Here is a 23,243-nt window from a genome sequence, read left to right on the forward strand (position 1 = left end):
AGTAGGATAATAATTCAACTCAGTACTGCGAGAGACAGGCGAGGTCAGGACCACATTGTGAAATGGAAGAAGTCCATGGGAAGGAGCGTGGACGCTCAGAGCAAAGATGCAGGTGAAGGTACAGAGAGAAGGAGCTGACAGATGGACTCAGCTCCTGGACCCCAACGAATGGATCCAAATACCCACTATTTCCACCCAAAGGATGACTGGAAAAAGCACATGCTGGAAAGCTTCTTGGTTGTATGAACCTCCAAGTCTCTTATTTGCTTCTGATCATGTAAAACAAAAACAGGGAAGATGCTGGTCAAAGGGCTCAAGCTTTGCAGTAGTGAGAAGTTCTTAAGACAGAACATACACTTGAGAGCAAGAGCGGCCAGTACTGGATAATTCACTTACCTTTCAAAAACCAAAATTATATGTTCTCCTACTTTTCCCACACAAATGCTAACTGTGGGTAGTGACCATATGCTAATTAGTACAATGGGACCAGTCATTACACAATGAACACATCATGTCCGATTACATTATGTACACTGATGATATTCCATTTTATCAACTGAATATTTTAAAGCAAAATAAACCAGTTGGAAGGGGTGTGTGTGTGTGTGTGTGTGTGTGTGTGTGTGTGTGTGTGTGTATACATGCATGTATGTATGTATCTATTTGGATGTATGTATGTGTGTATGTTTATAATTTTTTGTGGGTACCACATATCAAACAATTTACTAACTTAAAGCATTTAAAGTATATAATTCAAATGATATATATGTATATATATATATTTTTGTCAGTTGTGGGACTTGAACTCTGGGCTTGGGTGCTGTCCTTGAGCTCTTCAGCTCAAGGCTATTGCTCTACTACTTGAGCCAGAGGGCCACTTCCAATTTTGTGGTGGTTAATTGAAGATGAGTCCCACAGACTTTTGTACCTGGGCTGGCTTTCAACCATGATCCTCAGTTCTCAGCCTCCTGAGTGGCTAGGATTAGAGACATGAGCCACCAATGCCCGACTTCCAATCATTTTTTTTTTAAATGTGTTTCCTGAATTATACAACAACTACCCAAATAACTTTTGGAACATTTTTGTCACCTCCAAAGAGCAGACTTACTTGACATTTTTTTAAAACAGCCTTTTCTTATTGACTCTGGAGTCTTTGACATTGTGTTCCTCAAACTATTTTTGGAATAACTTTGCTACTGATACTACATTAATAGAAAATAAAGTTCTAAATTTAAATCTAGTAAATGACCTGTTTCTAAAGTGGAAAAACTGATAAGCTCCCTCCACACAGCATGCTTGGGTATTTTTTTTTTTCTAGGTAAAAGTCCTTTAAGTGACCTTGTATTAACGAGTTTAAACACAACCTTTTCTTAACAAAACCCTAATGTTTTATTATGGTTCCTCTCTTGGAATTTAAATAACCTTCATGAAGGATCATTTTCTGTGATATCCTGTAAAAAAGAAAACATTTGGTTGTAGAATTATCTGCATATCAAAATATCAGCTCTGTGAAATAAAAGCCTGTTTCCATTTGATACATTTGATACAATATGTAATTTTTCATCCTTCAGCTTCTCAGCTCAAGGCTAGTGCTCTATCCCTTGAGCCATAGCACTACTTACAATAGTAAATTTTTTTTTGCCAGTCCTGGGCTTGATCTCAGGGCTTGAGCACTGTCCTTGGACTTTCTCAAGGCCAGAGCTCCACAATTTGAGCCTCAGCACCACTTCTGGTTTTGCATGTGGTACTGAGGAATCGAACCCTGATCTTCGTGTGTGCTAGGCAAGCACTCTACCGCTAGGCCAAACTCCCACAATACTAAAATTTTAACACCCTCCAAATACTACAATTAAAATGTTAAAATTTAGATTTTACTTCTATATCTGTTGACAAATATTGATTTAGTTAGGAAAGAACAAGTCCCAATTGTGTGTGTGTGTGTGTGTGTGTGTGTGTGTGCATATGTGAGTCACATGCCAGTCCTAGGAGTAGAACTTTGGGCCTGAATGCTGTCCCTTAGCTATTTTTATCTAAGGTTGGTATACTACCACTTAAGCCACACCTCAACTTCTAACTTTTTGGTGATTAATTGGAGAGAAGAATATTATGGACTTCATTGCCTAGGCTAGCTTTGAAACTAGAGCCTTAGAAGTGAGCTTCCTGAGTAATTAGGATTCCAAGCTTTCATCCATTATGTGTGTACGTGTGTGTGTATGAGAGAGAGAAACTTGTGAACTCAAGGCCTGAGCACCATTCCTGAGCTTTTATTTATTTATTTACTTTGCTAAAGGCTAGTGCTCTACCACTTGAACCACAGCTCTACTTTAGAATTTTTGTGGTTAATTGGAAATAAGAGTCTCCTGGACTTTTCTGATTAGGCTAACCTCAAACCACTATCCTCAGATCTGCCTTCTGAGTAGATTACAGAGGTGCACTACCTGTACCCAGAAGCATATATAACACTTTGGTCTAGGTTGTAGTGAGTTTTCTAAAACAAAGCTGAAACCTGAGGCTGCTAGAGATGGAGGCTTCTTTTTTGTCATTTAAATTGCCCCAAAATATTGTTTATAGAAGTTTCTAGACATGAAGAAATCAACAATATCAGAGGGGTCACTACATAGCAAGAAAGCCATATTTTATTTTTCCAAGCTAGTTATATTTATTTCCGAGGGGTTTAATACTAGAAAAATCTAAGGAAACTATGTGTAATACATTCAATGAGAGCCAAGTAATTTTATTTACCTAAAAAAGGGTCTACTCAAGAATGTTCTATGCAATATAGTTCCTATTCTTGTAGCCTAACATTTTAACTTTCTAAAATTAACCAGGCAAACCTGATCACTTGATCCCTAGGGGAATGCTTCTCTTCCACTGCTTGGAGCATAATTAAAAGTTACAGTGATTGAAATTAAGTCATAGGCTGCTGTTCTCTGTCAGACAGTGTAGGTGGATGCTTTACTGTTCCCCTTTGCCATTTCCTTCTTTCCCTCAGTGCCTGTCTCACCACCAAACATCACCTCATAGAAACCACTTTGACTCTCTAATCCATAAGGACAGTCCTTTATCCTGCTCTCATCCTGTGTCTTGGTTAACTGTTCCTCCTTACCATTATCCGTCCCTGATGATTCTATTTCTCTGCCGCCCAGCTGGTTAGATACGATTTCTATAAAGCAGAGGAAATTGCAATGTGCCACGTACAGGGAAGATACTAGAAGTTACAGTCTGCATCTGAGATGGTCCCAGGAACGGAGGGCCTATGTCTCCAGCCTATGGCACTGGTGGGAGATGAAGGAAACATGACAGGGTGCAGCCCTCATTGGAAGAGAGTTAGCACATTGGGCCTATGTCTTGACGAGGGTATTGGGGGGCCCAGCCTGCACCCATCTTTACCTTGAGATGACTCACTTTCCTCATCATGTACTCCCAGCCCCCCCAGGACCCCCCCCCACACACTTACAGGCTCCTTTCAATGGGGTCAATCATCCATGTGCTGAATTCTCCAAAATTGTGGGACAAATCTTCCCTCTGTTGAAGCAGCTCACGTTGTTACTGTCTGTTACAGTAACAATGTGAACTGACCTTCGAGTAACCAAATACTTGCTACTGGTGACTGCTTGTGATTACACACTAGCCGGATGTAAATGTGTGTGTGACAGTATGAGAGAGAAAAAGCCAAGAGTGGGAGGGGGAGGAAGGGGGAACAGGAGAGAAGAGAGAGACAGAGAGGGTAGAGGAATAGAGAAAATGAGAGTGAAAGGGAGGAGAGAGAAAAATAGAGAATGTTTATGTGTGTGAGAGAGAGATGGAGGAGGAGATGGAGGTGGAAAAGAAATAGGAGAGTGAAAATGAGAGTGTATGTGTGCGTCTGTAGGTGAGAGAGAGGAGAAGAGAGAAAAGGAGAGTGCTGGAAGTGAGAGAGAGAGAAAGAGGGAGGGAGATTGTATTAGTTTCTGTTCAAGTCGCCTGACCTCTAGTTTGAAGAACAGATTGAATGGGAGTCCCTCCCTCCCTCTTTCCTTCCCTCCCTTCCTTTATTCCTTCCTCCTTCCTTGTTTTCTTTTCCAGTTAAAATTTTCTAGTAAAGTCTTAAGAACCTTCTCAACTTCTTCCAGTTTCTATAGGCTTCCCCTCTCCCTCCCTCCACACACCTGATGTTTGAACTCATTGCTGGATTGGGCTTTTTCGCTCAGAACTGTGCTGCTCTATCTTTGGGCTGCACTTCTTGGACTTTGGAGAAAAGCATTTTAATGTTGTCAATTTCTGGTGTTGTGTCATTTTTGTCAGGGCTAGAAAACCTCCTAGATGTGATGTGCATGCAGTATGCTCTGACTTGTCCCAGAGGTCCAAATATCTAATCCACTTTCACTGTCTTCAGTTTTGGTTTTTTTCCCTTCCTAATCAGATTTGCTAGAAGCTTAGTTTTTATCTGCAATTATAAAATATAGTTATTACATTTTCAGTATAATTTCTATTGCCCTGCATAGTTTGCTATGGAATGTTTTTTTTTAATTTCCCCTTACTAGCTTATATTTTCAATATTGATTTCTCCCATTCTCCCCCCTTACCCCCTTTTCTTTCTTTCTATGGTGTTTAAACCTGCCAGACAGGTGCTCTATGACTTGAATCACATGAGTTATTTTTCAGGTAAGGTCTCATGTTTTTGCCCCAGGACTGTCTCAGACTTTAATCTTTTAATCTGTGTCTCCCAAGTACCTCAATAACAGGGCTATGCCACTATAGCCTCCCTTGACTTCCTATTTTGTGGACACAGGTGTCATATAGGAGTTTAGTTCATAATTTGATAAGAAGCAAACATATTTATCAATAGTATTCTTACCTCTAATTTTATTGGATCCTAACAACCCTCTTATGTTTTTAAATTTGTGAAGCTTTCTTTGTGAACAACTATGTAATTGATTTCTGTAAAGAGACCCCAGCTCTATCTATCTATCTATCTATCTATCTATCTATCTATCTATCTATGTCTATGCATTGTTCAGTGTTTTTATAGCTTTTCTTTAGGCATGTCAGACCATCTGATTTTGAAATACATCAACATTTTTCATAATTGTTTTCTTTAAAACAAAAGTTTGTTTGGCTCTCTAATAATTAATATTATACACTTAGGTGCAGTATTTTCATAGGACATGCAAGTTTATGACCATTGTTTCTTCTTCATAAATTGTCTTTTATTATTACACAGTGTTCCTCGTTATTGTCTTTGGGGCTGTTAACCTTGCGTTCTGCCCTGGATGAGATTAATACTGTTATGCCTGCTTTCTTCTTGTTTGCTTTTGCCCAACATCTCTTTGTTCATATCTTCACTTTCAACATTTCCTTTCCGTGTTTAAGAGCGTTCTTTATAAACTTATAAAAGTGAATCTGGGTTTTGTTTTTTAACTCCAGACAACAGTCCTGGCTGTTCAGTGCAATAATTCATCTTGCTAACATTTAGTTTGGCATGCAATATTTTATTATATTAAGCTACCTTCATGTTTACTGACTATTTTGCTTTTTGATTCTGCTTTATTTTTCCTTTTATTTTAGCTGATTTTGTTTACCATGTATTCTATTATTCTTATTCTTATAAGTTTGAAAGTACTCCTGCATTCATTTTCTGACTTTTATAATCACACATGTGTTTTAACCTCTTCTCTCTCTCTCTCTCTCTCTCTCTCTCTCTCTCTCTCTCTCTCTCTCTCTCTCTCTCTCTCTCTCTCTCTCTCTCTCTCTCTCGTATGTGTGTGTGAATACTGGGATTTGAACTTAGGGCTTCATGCTCTGTTTGGCTTTTCCACTCGAGGTTGGAGCTCTATCACTTGAACCACACCCACAGTTCTGTGGGGTTTTTTGTGGTTAAGTGAGAATAAATCTCATGATTTATCTGTCCTGTCTGGCTTTGAACTGTGATCCTCAGACCTCAGCTTACCAAGGAGCTAGGATTACAGGCATGAGCCATCAGCACTTGGAAAACATATTTTTTTCCCACTGTTCTATGGAAGTAAGAAATTCCTACTTTTCTCCATTCACAGGGTCTTTTATTGAGCTGCTTGCACTGCTCATGAGAATATTTTAATTCTTTTTCCTTTCTCTTCAAATTCTTTCTTTCCCTACTCTCAGACATCTATGCTCTGAATCATAGCTTAATAATTTAAATTTCAATCTTCCTTTTAAAAAATTATCTGTTCTCTTTCCTTATAGCTGGTTATGTATAAGGGCAGGATATATTATTAGGACTAATTACTCTGCTGGAAGTAGAAAATTTGGGGAAGATATTTGTTAAAAAATTATGCCTAGCAGAGCTAAGCATGGTGGTTCACTCCTGTAACCTCAGCTCTAGAGATAATAAGGCAGGAGTGTTGTAAATTCCAGGTCAGTCTGGGCTACAGAGTAAGGCTCCATCTCTAAAGAAATAATGATAACCAGTAGCATGAATGAAATTATAAAATAGCAAGGGATTAAGAATTCCTCAATCTAAAGGGTCCAAGGGAAGGAGAGCCTGCAACATTTTTGGTTTTGAAGACATTTGACAAGAGTTTGTTCTGTAATGTCACAATGGTGAAAGTAGAAAACAACAACAACAACAAGGACCAAAAAAAACAAGAAGTTTCTCGAAGGGGATGGGGTTAGGGGGAAATGGTGGAGGAGATGAGGTCTCTTTCATGAAGGAAGGATGACAGAGGATCAGATAAACTATGTATAAGCTCTCAATTCTATGCTCTGTCAGCCACATGGAACTGTAGGACAATGTTTTGTCTTGGTTTGGTGGTTGTTCCGTTTGTGTGGTCAGTGCTGGAAATAACAGAAAGAAACATGTCTAAGGGGCAAGCACCACGCTGGGCATTGGATAGGGTTTTTCCACGCCCATTTCACATACCTGGTGGTCAAGGACATTTAGCCAACTATCTCTAATTAAACCTATCTACAAACAACAGAGCCCCCAGGCACCTAATAGAGCAAGAGAAAATTCTCTCAACCATGTCTGCTTTACAGAAGATTTACAAATGAGTTTTCTAGGGGGATAAGAGTGTTTAGAGGAATATTAACTGTCCACTGTAGGAATTGGAGCCTTGTGAACAAGAAGCAACAGAAAAAACCAACAGGATCGGATCCTGGGTGTTTAGCTATTCGAGTTAGCAAGTACTGATAATAGAATAACTGCTCTCTACTCTGTTTAAAGACAAAAAGCCAAAGCCACATGGCAGTGCCTAGCTGTTGAAGGACTGAGATCAGTCTATGAAGAAACATCCACAAAATTACATCTACAAAAGCTTGCTAGCAAAAAAGCAGAGTTAGAGACATGGCTCTAGTGGCAGAGCACCTGGCTAGCAAGCTGAAACTCCCCGGATTTAAAACCCAGTATGGACACACACACAAAAAGAAGACAAAAGAAAAGAAAGAAGAGAAAAAGAAAAATCACAGATTAGAAATACCTGGGAATAATAAATACTAACAAAATGACAAAGTCATTTCAAAAAATTAGAAAATATTAACTAGAATATCTAGAAATAAGATAATTAAAATAAGAAATTAAATCAATATGTTTGTCAGCACAGTAGGGCTGACAAAGCTGACAGAGATGAAAATGCAAAGAACAAAAGGAATAATTTTAAAAAGGTAAGGAGAGACAGGAAGAGGAAGGAAGGAGGCAGAAATGAAAGGGGAAAGAAAAATAGAAAAGAAAAAAATCTAATTGCTTCCCCACAAAAAGTCAGGAAAATTGATTTTGGAAGGATAAGCCATTGTAAATAAATAGAACCCAAAATTCAATGACTTAAACATAGGGGAGGTTTTTTTTGGATCACAGAAGCCCAGAGCATGGCATTGGTAAAATGTGGACAGCTCTCATCCAGTGGCAATTCAGGCTGGTTTCTCTTAAGGGTCTCTCTCTCTCTCCTAGATCTCCTCATGGTCTACCTCCAGCTGATGGAAAGGAAAAGGTAGTATGCAAGAAAAGTCTTGAGTCAGAACCCAAGTGGATAGAGGGTGATGAAAATTAATGGTAGCAAGGAAGTGTGGGAAATGTAGTTCACAGGTGGCATCGCAACTAAAGTTGGTCCTAGAGACACAGAACAGGATACAGGTGTGATTGACAGATTGTTTCACTAATAGAACAGTAGATATGAATGCCTAGAAAACCTCATTACTCAAGATATGGTACACACTAATTTATTAAGTAGTTATCACAGCATTTGCTATACTTGGTAATTAATTATTTTTCTTTTCTTTTTCTTTTTTTGTGTCAGTCCTAGGACTTTCACTCAAGGTCTGGATGCTGTCCTTGAGCCACCTTCTTTTGTTTAGGGTATCATTCAGCCACTTGAGCCACACCTCCACTTCCAGATTTTTGGGTATTTTATTAGAGATGAGTCTCGTGGACTTCCCTGGCTCTGAACTGTGATCCTCAGATCTCGGCTTCCTGAGTGGCTAAGATTACAGTGTTAGCTACCAGTGCCTGACAGTAATAAACTTTTAGTTTGTACCATACATATAGAAAACTAAAAATCTTCAGTGAACGTGATTTAATTATCATAAGCTGAAATATCCATGTCATTTCACCATATCATAAAGTACAATATTATCAGCTCCCAAGAGTCTCTACTTTCCCTTCCAATCACTAGCCTGAGAGCTTCTTCTCAAAGATAATACATATCCTCACTTATGGATCATACATTCATTATTTTTTCTGTGTTTAAAGTTTATATAAATTTCATGCCATGTAGATTCTTCCCCAGTTAACTTCTTTTGCTCAATGGTTTCCTAACAAAATTTATTCATGGGGGAGCAAGAAGATCAATGTCTTGTATCAATAAAGAAAACAAAGTACAGCAATACATCGTTTAAAAATCTTGCAAGTTTTGTACTGCACTCTTGCTTGTCTTTTTGATTGTTTGTTTCTTTGTTTTTGCTTATGGCTGGTCCTCTACCACACCTCCTGTCCAAGTTTGCTCAAGTTTCAAGTTTTATACCATGAAAGAGTATTGAACTTTACTGAGTTTTTGCATCTGTTGAGATTACCACATAACTCCCTCTTATTGTGATAAGCATGTGATTGACAGGAATGAGTTTTGACAGTTAAGCCAACCTTGCATTTCTGAGCTGTACTAAGCTTGATTAGAACACATCATTCATTTTCTTTTTGTCAGCCTGAACTCAGGGCTTAGGTGCTGTCCTTGAGCCTCCATGTGCTCAAGACTAGCGCTCTACCACTTGAGCCACAGAACCACTTCTGGGTTTTGAGTGGTTCATTGGAGATAAGCATCTCTCCAGATGTCTTTTCCTGGGCTGGCTTTGAACCGTCATCCTCAGATCTCAGCCTCCTGAGTAGCTAGGATGACAGTCATGAGCTACCAGTGCTTGGCTACCATTCATCTTCATGCATTACTATTTTTTATTTCTCCTAATACTTCAGTTAGGACTGTGTATCCATTTGTGAAAGATATTGGCCTATTTTTGTTTTTTTACTTTCTGATACTGTTCTCAATGGCAGTGTTAGGCTCGTTTTATAAAATAAGCAATAAAATTTCAACTGGTTCTCTTTCATCTTTTTCCATTTGAAAATATTAAGTGCTAAAGGTATCTGGCTTGGATAGTTCTGTGCTGGTTAGATTATGGGTTTAATTTGTATGAAAGATATACAACTTTTCAGATTTATAATATTTTATGACCATTTGGTGGTTTTTTTGGTTTTAGTAGGAATTACTCCCTTTTATCTAGATTTTTGTATATATTGGCTTAAAATGATAAGAATGTCATTTTTGTACTGTACTTTTGACCTACTTATCATCTAACCTAGTCTTAACTGCTCATAGTCTTCATTTTCAGTGCGTTTGATTTGTTGTCCTGTTTCTAACCTTTTGAGATTGAGTAGATACTTTTGATTTCAGCTTTTATTCTAAAGGGTATTCAGGTTCTAAATTTCCATCTTCAGGTATGCGAGCTGGAGCTGGGAGAAGGGGTGTGCTGGCAGGAAGAGAATGTTCAGAATCTTTTACACTCCCTTTAACTGCTTCTATCTAGCTTGTGTTTTGTTCTTATTTGAATCTGTCTGGAGTGGGCCTTTTCCAGCCATGATCAAATAAATAAAAACATGACGACTAGGTCAACAATTCCATTATTTCCAAATACAGTAATGCATAGCCATGTTCTGCACAGGGATGGATGTGTATATGTGATGATGGGCTCATCAGTGTTCTACTGTCCAGGGATACTGTAACTATCTGAATATCTGTAAGTACAGTCTATAATGTTCACACAGTGAGTCTGTTCTCATAACCTGTCCTCGTTAGGGAATATGATCTTTTTTGCTTTCCTGGCTATCAGAGGAATAGAGCCCTGTGGCCTTATCATTTACAACTCCCTGTTTTCTACTTGGGTTACTTCTCAATAGGACATTGATGGCAGTGGAAACCCAGGAAAGCAATGGAAGTTGAGAGGTACTGCACGACGAATTGGTCGAATTGGAATAGTGGGTGAGATTTGTGGGCCAGGCATGTTGGTACATTCTTGTCATCCCTCAGCACTTTGGGGTGCTATGGAGTGAGGATCACTGACTGGAAACTAACTTCAAGTTCCCTGTCTCAAGATAAAGTGAAAAAAAAAAACACCAGACAAACAAAAAAGAAAGACATTGATGAAGAGGTCAAAATAATTGTGTTCTTATTTATTCAATAAACTTTTACTAAGAGACTGATGTACAACATACTGGGGTAGGGTTTTCAGCCACATGAATGAGAGCGAGTAAGTGTTAGGCATTGCAGTAGGAGTAAACAGTTTATGGGCACACTTTCCTGTCACCTGTCAGGGCCTTATAGAGAAAGTTCTTAGCTACAATATCCTAAGACATATGAGTGTATGGATATTTTCCAAGAAGGGCTGTCTCTTTCTATATTTTTCCTTGTCACTTCATATATTCCGACAGGCATGTTATCCCATGACTGTACTATTTATTGTTCCCAGTTTCTTCATCTGCAAAATGCTTTCCTTATGCCTCAAATCAGAGTATGGAGCAGAAAAAAGAAAACCCCAGTGATGTGTTTCACATTGGGCCTGGTGGCACTCCTGTCAGATACTGTTATTTATTATCTATTCCTCTTTCTCTTTGTGTTTTGTTCCTACCCTTTATATACATGTCTCTGCATTTCCCCCTAAATCCTGTTTGCCTTCCTAATTTCCATTTTCCTTCCATATAATTTACTACTACATAGTGCAACAGATTATTTCTAGTGCTTTAGGACATTCTACAGAAAAGATATTTCCTGCTTTTGACTTTAAACTTCTGTGCATGAGCTATTATGTGTTTTGTTATTTAGTAAAAACGCCAGAAGTTAAATTAACAAGGAAAAATCTTGCAATGGATTTTTGTTGTTGGTGGTCACAGGGCTTGAGCTCAGGACCTGGACACTGTCCCTGAGCTCTTTTTGCTCAAGGCTAGCACTTTACCACTTTGAGCCGTAGTTCTACTTCCAGGTTTTGAGTGGTTAATTGGGAATAAACATCTCATGGACTTTCCTGCCTGGAAAGCCTTCAAACTGTAATCCTCAGATGGCAGCCTTCTGAATAGCTGGGATTACAGGCATGAGTCCCTGGTGCCTGGCTGGACATAAATTTTACATGTTTCCTAACTGCAATTTTTGTTTTTCAGATCTTAAAATTTTATTTTCTACAAGTTAACAGTCTTAGTATAGGTTAAATTGGTTAACTCTGTCCTAGAACATATTTGTTATTTCCTTTTGGAACCAGTAAAATTAGAGAAAAATAATTAAAGCTTATTTTGAATATATACTATCAAAAATATTCATCGAATATATCCTTACTGGTTGATATCAAAAAGTTTTCTTAGCCAGGTACCAGTGAGTCACACCTTTAATTCTTGCTGCTCAAGAGGCTGAGATCTGAAGATTTTGGTTTAAAGCTAGCTCAGGCATGAAAAGCCTGTGAGACCAGAATTTCCAATTAACCAATAAATATGCAAGAGTAGAGCTGAGGTTCAGGTGGTTGAGTACCACTCATGAGTAAAAGAGCTGTTAAGCAAGAGTTGCACACACACACACACACACACACACACACACACACACACACACACACACACATTTTTCTCCCCAAATAAAGTTTCTGAGATAAATTTAAGATTTTTTTTTGCCATTCCTGGCTTGAGCTCAGGACCTGAGCACTGTCCTTGGGTTTTCTCAAGGCTTGAGCTCTACCACTTGAGCCACAGAACCACTTCTAGCTTTTTTCTATGTATGTGGTACTGAGGAATTGAACCCTAGTCTTTGTGCATGCTAGGCAAGCACTCTACCACTAGGCCAAACTCCTGACCCAATTTAAGTTTGTTTTTGTTTTTTTTTTTTAAATAAAACAAACAGAATGTCAGCATGCTTTCTAAAAGAGTGAGCTTGTAAGACAGTATAGCAGATCTCTAGGCAAATTTAGAGTAACAAAATTACATTCATTGAAAAAAAGATTTGCACATGACCTGAAATCCAATGGAGCATTATAACAAGTCCTTTTATTCGTTTACCTTTCCCTATTTCATAAGTAATGTAAGAGAAAACAAATATGATTTCTGATGAGATTTAGAAATACGTCCTTCCCCTTTGTACTTAGAGTCTAAACTGATTTGAGTCAGATACATTGTCTTATGTGATTAGATAGCTGTTTCCCCTAATCGGATATCCAAGAATAAGTGCAGTGTTTTGGGGCATGTTCATTCGTCAGAGAAAGTGTATTGCAGTAGAATGGGGGTGCTGAGCAAATGTGTTAGGTCGTGATATACCATTGGTATTTACCGCAAGTCCTCACCCTCCTGAATGTAGAGTAGGTACTCTTTCCTCAGCTCTTTCATCACCCAGTGTTTGAAAGTGTGCCTGGGTGGGGGTGGTGTACAGATCCCTATTCACACAGATTTCATCTGGGCTCTTATGCGTTTCCTTCTTTGTGGGTGCACAAGCATTTTCAGTATATAGTTGGAGACGATGAAAGATTTGATTTTCCAGATGCCAGAGGAAGAGTTGCTTCGACATGGAATCCTGAGCGTGTTGAGTTTCTGCTGGAAGCCATTCCCCCTGCACCCGAGAACGTTCAATCCAATGATGGCTGTGTACCACTCAACACCTCTATGAAGAGACATTGACAGAAGGGAGAAACCTCAGGGCAACTTCTCATCAGTCATGCTGTTGTTGCTTCCCAACTGTCGAAGACTGGGTAGGGACCTCACGCCAGAAGGATGCAGAGCGGTCATGCATGCATACTTTCCTACAGATCTAACTTGTTCCTCTGTGAATGGCTCGGTCAAGTTGAGAAACCAGAATCCAAACAAGAAAGTTCCTTTGGAAGTATCTCAGTAGAACTCTAATGTTGGTAGAAGGGAAGAAAAAGGCTGGGGAGGGGGGGGGCGCCAGGGGGACGAGAGGAGAATCAGATTAATAAAAAAGTAATGTGGCCAGTTTGTGGTCTCCTTTTATGACTCAAAGATTTATCACATTTGTTGTATAATTCAATCTCTACATCTGTGGGGCACAAATGTTTTCTGTTTCCAACATTTATGGTTTGACATCGGAAACATCTGTGCAGACCCCAGTGTACCACATCTGGAAGGCATTTCTGAGCTTTTATGACATGCGGAGTGATCTTTGTTTTGGAACAAGTGTGTGGTTTTCTCCAGTAGCTCTTCCTGCTGCTTATGTCCTTCTAATTGGCATCATGCTGGAGGATTGAAAGAAGCCTGGCTTCCTGACCTCCTGCCCGGCATAGGAGATGCCTGAGTCAGACATCCTGGAGGCCAGAGATTCTGCGCAGTGGCTCCTTGACCAGAGCAATCCGTCCAGACCAAAGGAGAGCTCTGGCATTTCTCAGTTAGCCATCTCTTAGGCACTTTCTTCAGATGGAAGGCAATGATGTCTGAGTGAGACAGTGAGTGTCACTGTCTACACTGCACCGGGGATGAAACAATCTCAGAGAGATGGATTCTCATAAGATTCCTCCAATGAGGTCTGAGATGCAGGCTGAGTTTCAGGTACAATTCTATAAGAACAGGACATCCTTGCTCCTCAAAAGTAAGCAAGATCATTTAATACTGGACAGGTATTTGTTGAGCACCTACTAGGTGCTAAGTGACATTCTGGGTGCTGAGGATAGAGGAATAGGGACGACAGACACACATCAATGTCTCCAATAGAGCTTACCTTCCTGCACTAGCATTCCTAGGGCAGCAGAATGAAAACTGCAGACAATGGATTCACTCATTCACGTGGCTTATCTAGAGCCATTTGTTAATAATAAATAAATGTGATGTTATGGATGGTATGAAAGTGCAAGGCGTGGGAGGATACGTTTGAGTCCTACGCAGAGCCTGAAACAAGATGTTGAACATGAGCTAGGGGGGAAAGATTGAGGGAGTGGGGAGGAGGGAAGGTTGGGAGAAAGATCAATAAATGAGCCATTCAAACACAGATGAGGGCTGGAGGGGTCACTCATATAAAGCCCCATATGAAATCATGGTTCTATCTCCAGCACTGCCAATAAACAAAGAAACAAATAAAATGGATGAATGAAAACAACAACTGGGGTTCATTTCCCTCAGTATTCTCTGAAGACTTGCTCAGAATACACCCTAAAATTTTCCTCTAGCCTAAAGGTAGCTCAGGGTTTTTCCTTGGCTAAAGGCTGTTCCTGCCAAATGCTCATTCTCCTAATAGTTCAGGTTGGGGCTACATGAGGTTGCTTAGCATGAGATGCTGCAAATGTGCTGGGTTCTGCTGGGCCACAGGCTTGGATGCCTTACCTGGCTGACACGGGTGTGATTTCAAGTAGGGAAGTGGTTGTGGGCCTTGTTGTGTCTCTGACATTTAAAGAAGAGCCATGAAAGAGGTGGTGGGTGCCTCCAGAAGCTCTCTGGGTAAAAGAGATTTATGGGTAACTGCAATGATTATGTTTGGCTCTTGCCATGAGAGGAAAAAGGGAGCCACAGGGGAGTTTTGAGCAGGAGAGTGCCTTCCGTTGGAATGGATTGCTCTGGTGAGGATGGACTTGGGATGATGAAGATGCTGGATGCTGAGGTGACCATGGTGAGACATGGATGGATTCAGGCCATGCTTTGAAGTTACAGCCAGTGGGATTTCCTGGTAGATTGGCTGTGAATTATGACATGGGTGAAGAAGCCGTGTAAGTATTTTGGCCTCCGTGAGTAGGAAAGTTGAGTTTCTATGCAGTGAGATGGGAAGGGTGGTAGAGAAAAAAAAAAGATCAGAGTCCAGAATTGGACATTTATAGTTTGAAGTGAATATTGAGTGTAAAGGAGGAGATGCCAAGCAGAAAATTGGATGAGAGTCTGGAGTTTTAGTGTGGGGCCTGGATGGGAAATGTAATTGTGAGAAGTTTCAGTATGCAAAGACACTTCAAGTCTCTAAATTGTGAGAATTCTAAGGCTGGATGAGAAGGGGGTATACCCCAGGGAACAGGCCCTGGGGCCCTCCATCTTGATAAGTTGGGGAGAAGAGGAGCCCCAAACAGAAGATTCACCGAAAATGGGCAAGGAAGCGAGAATCACCAGGAGAATGTTGGGTCTGAGAAATCATGCTACATGCAACTACAGAGAGAATTGGAGGAGAGTCAGTCACTGGAGACAGAAAGCCAAAACAACTTCTCACAGGCTTTTGGCTTTGAAGAAGAGCTGACAAATGCAGTAACAACTTGATGGAAAGTCTTCATTCCCTAGTGAGCCAAGTCTTTGTCCTCTAATGAGAGTCATCTAATTTTCTTTCTCTAAGAAAGAAGCAATCAAAGATTTAAGGGAGAAGAGAGTTGCTGGATCAATGTTCAACCTGCAAGAGTCAAGAAATGATGGGTAAAGCCTTGAGAGGCACATTAGCAGTGGATTTAATGAGAGATGTGGGTTGTAGACTCTGGAAGATGTGGAGGTGCATTGGGGGAGGTTGTGGAAAGTGTTCCTGATTGTTTTAATTTTCTTAATGCAATAGGATCCAATGCATGATGTGAGATGTTGAGAGGGGGAAGGAAAAATATTTACCCAAGAGAAAGATGGAGAAGGAACGAATGAAATAGTTGTTAGGAGGCAGTATAAAGGGCCATTTGATGAGGTTAAAACTATATATATATATATATATACAGCATTTATACATATATAATATATATGCAAGCACTTATACATGTATTATTATGTATACATATAAAATATAGAGATATGCACATACATATGCATGCATACATACACAGTACATGTCTATATATACACATACACTTATATATGCATATATGTGTTTGTGAATATGGACATAAATATACATGCAAATATGCACGTATATACACAAGTACACATACATATATGTATGCTGCACCTTCGTGTATATATGCGCATATGTGCACATACATGTATATAGACACATACCCATACATATGCAGTCATGTGCATGTACATAATGCTCATATATATGCAAATATTCATGTATATATGCATGTATAGATACATACACATATGCTTACATGCATATATTCAGATGCATGTGTATGCTCACATACACATAGGCAATATACAGGTGCAATATGTATGTGTGCATATCTGTGTATATATATATACACATGTACAAATATCACTAAGTTATGGCCATGCATCTATCATTAGAGACAGTGTTTCTGGTAGGTGAGTATTCCTGGCCACAAGCTCCTCAGTATTTCCTCTACCTTACCACTCAACAGATTTTGTAAGGGAGTAGGAAAACAGGAATTCTCCTACATATATGAATGATAATTAATGAGAATCGACAAAGCCTTCCTGGGTGAGTAGCTGATGAAGTCGAATGTGTATAATTCAATCTGTTCCATAGCTTTGCAGTGCACAGCTCAACTCTGTCCTGGAGGCTTCCTCATCTCCTCAGGCCCTAGCTCCTGGGGTTCCTAATAGCAGTGAACAGCTCTCAGGCCCCCCACATTGGGGAGCACCCCACATCCACTGAGTGCTCAGTGCAGAAGCGGGATGAAACCCACTGTCTGTTGGTCCAGGTGTGATCCTCTCTGAAAGAGCATGAGGTTCTGGAGCTGTCAGTGAGATTTGGGGACGAATGCCACCTCGGTGGTGACATCAGAGTGGAGCCTTCTCTACTTCCATCCCCTTCACCAAGGACCTACCAAGTGATGGGTTGCGAGCCAAGCTTCCAGTTCTGACCAGCTTCCTGCACTCAAACCACCTCTGTGGGGTTGCCTCTGTCCCAGGGAACACAACCCACACCACTTGCCTGATTCAGAAGTTTTGCAGTTGGGAATTTGTCCAGAAGTAATACATAGGGATGAGAAGCTTTTGAGGACAAAGCATTAACAACAACAAAACCATGGTGGCATTGGAAACAGGGAAGATGGCTTTGGTTGTTCATGACATCATCAGATCACAGAGGCATTGATCTGTTCTATGGATGGATTTCCCAACGTCTTGCAAAAAAAATGCCAGTTACAAAACAGCAAGCTCCCTTAGAATTCATTCTGAATGATTTAAATAAGTGTGCATGTGTGTGTGTATGTGGTTGTACTTACTGGTTGTCTAATTTTTATGTGCCGACCACAAGTTGCTTTTTGTAGCAAGACAAGGCAAAACATTATTTTAATTTGTGGAGAAAAGTATTACAATTGTTTTATATTTCGGCATAAGAAGAACAGATGTAGAAACCTTCCAGAATGAGAAGATGAAGTTTATTCCAGGCAGGCACAGCCAGACTGAGTTTAGATTGTAGACTTCACAGGAGTCACGGCACAGCCCTGTGTGGCTGCATTTCCACAAATTCAGGCTTCGAGGATGTTGAAGGGTTCATGGGCAGGCAAAACTGTCCTAGAGAAGTTCCCAGAACTGTGTACTAGTTGCTGAAATTTATGTTTTGTAGAACATATCTATAAATGAATAGAAACAAGTCTGGAAGCAAGAGATTAGAAAATTCTAGCTTAAACCATCACCTTAAACATAGATATTTCTGTCCTTATCACAGAGATACCAATGTTACACTGCAACTTTTGTTAGTTTGTTTCTTCATTTTTTTATGCTGGTTCTGGGGCTCAAATTCTGGACCTGGGTTCTGTCCCTGGTTTTTTCTGTGACTAAGTAGAGATAAGAATCTCATGGACTTCCCTGGCCTAGCTGGATTTGAACTATGATCCTCAGATCTTAGCTTTTTTTCCTTCTTCTTCTTTCAGTATTAGGGAATGACTGCATGCTTGCAAGGCAGGCTCTCTACCACATGGAGCCATACTACCCACTCCCTGGCTGATCTGTAATTCGATCCTCCTACTTACATGCTTTCCTTGCATTGCAAGGGCAGACAGACTCTGATGACCATGACCAGTGCTTCCTTTGTAGCTGGGATAAGAGATGAACCACAGCCTTTGGTTGAGATAGAGTCTTGAAATCTTTTATGCCAAGACTTACCTCAAGCCACAACCTCCTGATCTGTGCATCCCCAGCTGTTACGATTACAGGATTTAGCTACCATGCCTGGCCGTGTTGCAAGTCTCAATATAGAGCTTTCATCAGTGATTCCCAAACTTTAGCCATTTATGTGCCACATTCAGATCTTACATGTATATACACACGGTCCATATTACTTAGCCAAACTTTTGCCTTAAATAGACTCGAGGTAGAAATGTAAGAACTTCTCTAGCCTGATTCTAAGTAATAATGTTCAACATAAAAGTGTCTTAAATTGCCAGCAATAATTTTTAGGTACACATTAAAATCAGTACATATCTATCAAAATATAAATCGTTTGTCTATGTACCTCTGAAAACGCATTCTTGCATTTGTACCATGCTTCAGGAACATGTTGCCCTTGGCTGTCAGAATCTGAGAGAACAGCCATTTTGGGGACCTCGGAAATGTTAGCCCTGGCCCCTTCTCAGACAAGCAAAAGCTGACTTCTGCCAAAAATTTATTTGTAAGTCAGTCATGTGGAACAAGAAGATATTCCATGTTAAATGGGTTTTTTATGAGCTGGTGGGAGAAGGTGATCACCACATCGGCAAGTATGTTTTTATGAGCTTCTTTCTCTGTGGATGCTCAATTCCCCCAGAGCCATGATTTATATATTTACTTTGGACCATTTTCCAGTGATTGACAGCCAATCGACCGACTGGGGGGGTATTAAACCTTTGCCTTCAGTTATCTTGAAACGTTTGGAAGAACAATGGCTCTTACTGGAAATGAAAAGGAATTCAAAAGCCACAGTGGATCAAGGGGGAAAGGAAGTGAGGATAAAAACACCAGGGTAGCCATTAAGAGAAGATTGATCTCCTTTGGAGGGACCCCTACCCTTCCCAAAGTGGGTAACATAAGCATCCAATGGTACCAAGCAATAAAATTTGTTTTTATGGTAATGGGGTTTGAACTCAAGGCCTCACACCTGCTTGGCTGGTGTTCTACAATTTGAGCAGAGTCCCTAGCCCAGGTCTTTATTTTATGGTCATTTTGGAGATGAAGTCTTTGGGCCTTTAAGCCCAGGTTGGCTTTTAACCACAATCCTCCAGATCTCAGCCTCTTGAGTAGGTAGCATTACAGATGTAAGCATAGGTACTCAGCTTCTCCTCCTTCTCCTCCTCCTCCTCCTCTTTCTCCTTCTTTTCCTCTTCCCCCTACTCTTCCTTCATTGGAATCAAAAGAAAACAACAGAAAAGTGAACCTGCTGCCATTTGCTCAGACTTCACATTCTGATCCTGTATGGCAACTCTAAAAACTCTTTTCTACTTAAAATTCTGCTAAAAGAGCTCCTATTTGCATATTGTCATATAAATCCCTTTAGACAAGCTGTGGAAACCTTTAACAATTAGTCAAATCAGTTGAAACCTGGTTATAAGTAGCCTAAACATGCACTGGGAATTTTGAGTATGGGCATTGCAAGAGGACTTTGGAATATTGTATTTGTTAAGGAAATAACTTTATGCCAGCATAACACATAGCCACTGATCTGTTCAGCGGGCCATGTCTCAGCTACTTCCTTAAATAGACCTACCACTGTCTGAGACTTCCTTCAGCAGACTTACCTCAGTGGCTCATGGCAGGAGTCTGGGCTGGCGTAGGGTCTGTGTGATTCATTAGTATGTGGAAGAAATCACACAGATCCAATTCTTTACCTATGATCTCTAGAGGTCTGCAAGCTTTTATTTTAGTGCCTAGAAAGAGAGAGAGAGATAAAGGATCTTACCATGCAAGATCCTTTGTTAGCCTGAGTTCACTGGATATTGAGGAGCCAGCTATGCTGGTTGAAAGAACCATGGCCCGGGTCAGTAAGCCTGGTATTCACAGCTGTGGGCCACACCAGCTATTCAGCCATCGGCTTGCCATTGTGTTGCATCCCTGCTCATGGCTTCTCAGAGGCAGCCACCTGCAACACAGATGGACAGTATTCTACGTTTCTGGGGCTGCCATAACAGAGACACACAAACGAGGTGACTTGGAACAACAGGAATTTGTTTTCTGGCAGTACTGAATGCCAGAAATCTGATGTGGCAGGCACTCTAGGGAAGGGGATATACTTCTGAGCCCTCAAACCTTCCAACTTCTGGTAGCCTGGCTATTTCCTTGGCTTGTGGTAGTGAACTCTAATCATTGATCTTTCATGCAGGTGTTTTTTCTGCTGGGGATGGAGACCAGGCTGTTGTACATGCAAGGGGAAGTGTTAGGCTACTGGAATGCATCCACAACCAGATAGCCAAGGTTGGCCTTGAACTCACAATCCTCCTGCTTAAGCCTTCCAAAGGCTGAGATTATAAGTGTGTACCACCACTCCCTGCCTTCTGATTTCTAATCATTAGTGATTTCCCTAACAGAAGCCAGCTTGTCCTGGGAGTATTACAATTCATTCCTTTTACAATATGATTATTCTAATGTGATTTCAAAGCCATCATCTCTGCCTCTCTGGGGGTCTGGAGGTTGCTGCTCTTTTGTTTTCCCATGCCACTGTTTTAGATTTATGCTGGATGTCTAATTCTACAGCAGCTATAACCTGCCAGCTGCCCCACCCACTTCTTTTTCTTACTGTACATTTCTCCCCTTTACAAGGATTTGAGCTGGGTGTTTTCTTTTCTAACCAAGCTGAAGCTGGCTCGTGGTCAGGATGTTGTCATTTCACTGACTTGTAGTGAGGATTAGGTGATTGAGCTAAACCACATCTAAGGACAAAGAAAATTTTGTTTGTTTGTTTTGAGGGTACTAGGGATTGGACATGTCTTGAGACATGCGTCCAGACATTTTTTTATTTGAGTTCATTTTTTAGATAGGGTCTGGCTTTTGTCCTAAATCAGCTTCAGAAACAAACAGTCTTCCTATTTCTAGCTCTCATGTAGCTGGGATTATAAACATGTATTACCACACCCAGCCAAAGGATATGTGTGTGTGTGTGTGTGTGTGTGTGTGTGTGTGTGTGTGTGTGTGTGTGTGTGTGTGTGTGATGTGGGCTCATGTGAAGGCCTAATTCAGTGGTAAGAGTACCCACTTAGGAAGGTCAGGGCTCTGAGTTCAAATCCCAGTACTGCAAAAAAGTGCAATATAAAGAAAAATAATTCACACATATACATGTACCCTAATCAAATCTAAAAAAATGTCTGACAAAAATGTAGCATTCTTTCCTGAAACTACTTGAATAATACATTATAGAAACTATTTAGAATCAAAAAACCATATTGTCTTTCAGGCAAGAACTGAAAGACAGTATTTTTGGACCTGGTGATTCTCCATACACACATGTTCTTCTAAATCAGGAACTAAATAAGAATGCTCATTTCCCAGTTCTTATGAATGGATACTGTATTGGCATTTCTAGCAATTGCATGAAGATCAAAAAACTGCAAAATGACTTTGAACCTTAGAAAATCAAAAATATCTGTGGTTGGCTTGTTTGCTAAAAAGCAGTGTGAGCCCAGAATCATTGTCAATCCACATTACCTAAATTGACAGTGAAAGGTTCATGGGCTGGGAGTGTGGCTAGTGGTAGAATGTTTGTCTAGCATTCATGAAGCCCTGGGTTCCAGTCCTCAGTACCATATATACACAGAAGAAGCTGGAAGAGGTGCTGTGACTCAAGTGGTAGAGTTCTAGCCGAGAGCCACAGAAACTTAGGGACAGTGACCAGACCCTGAATTCTAGCCCCAGGATTGACCAAAAAAAAAAGTAAGGTAGAGGTAGGTAATTAGTAGAAATACAAGATGGAAAACGAATGAAATTCTGGAGCAGGAATAATGTCTGGAATAATTCTACTTAATCCATTTTCCAGTCCAACTTAATTTTCCTATCACTCTTTTGCATTCAAATCCTTGTCCCCCCCCAAAAAATTATCTCCCTTACACTTGTCTTTTACTCACATCATTTTTCCTTTTGAGATTCAGTCTAGAACTCACTCTTTCAGTCACTTTGAGTTTCTTAAGTCTGAGCTTCTTTTCCAATATAGGAATATCCTTCTACCAACCTCAATGCTCTTACCTTGCTCTGGAGACTCCTAAACAGGCTTGATTTACAGTGGATCTTGGTAGATCCAAAGTATTCCAGATGGAAAACATAAAGAGCTGAGGGTGGACAAAGTGGGAAAGATAGATCCTAAAAAAATCCTAGGACAGAAGCAAATGTACAGCTTCCCAGTTTTATGTGGCAGGAATCTGGATGGATAATTTCCTCATACAAAGAAACAGACAGGTAGCTAGACATTGTAGAATGCAATCCACGCATCATTTTAGGACAAATAAAGATCCAAAGCAGAGCTTTATTTCTAAGAAAGCTTTATCTATTCATCTGCAGCTTGTAAAAGAAGTATCTCTTCCTTTTATTATGTGCCTATCAACATACCTACCCACTTTTGAACTCAAGAAATTTTTTTAGAAGATGGCACGTAGATTGAGTGTTCAGGAAGAATAATCATTCATTTGGGTTTTTAAAAAATCAATCCTGAGGCTTGAAATCAGGGTCTTGAATGCTCATTACTGTTACTCTACCACTTGGATTATACTTCCACCCTGGCTTTTGGCCTGGTAAATTGAAGATGGCATCTTGTAGACTTGCCTGAACCATGATACTCCAGACTAGCTAGGATTATAGACACCTAATTACATTATTGGTTTTTTTTCATTTTTATTGAAGAAATAAACTGAGTGATCATTTTGTATTTGATGCTAGATATCTTAAGTTTTGCATCAAAGGATTTTGTGCAAATTTTTATTAAGGACATTCTCCCAGGATAGCTTGGGAAAAGATAGTTTGGTAC

This window comes from Megascapheus bottae, chromosome 17 (genome assembly GCF_031878675.1).
Source record: "Megascapheus bottae isolate mThoBot1 chromosome 17, mThoBot2.hap1, whole genome shotgun sequence".
In the NCBI taxonomy this organism is placed as follows: Eukaryota; Metazoa; Chordata; class Mammalia; order Rodentia; family Geomyidae; genus Megascapheus; species Megascapheus bottae.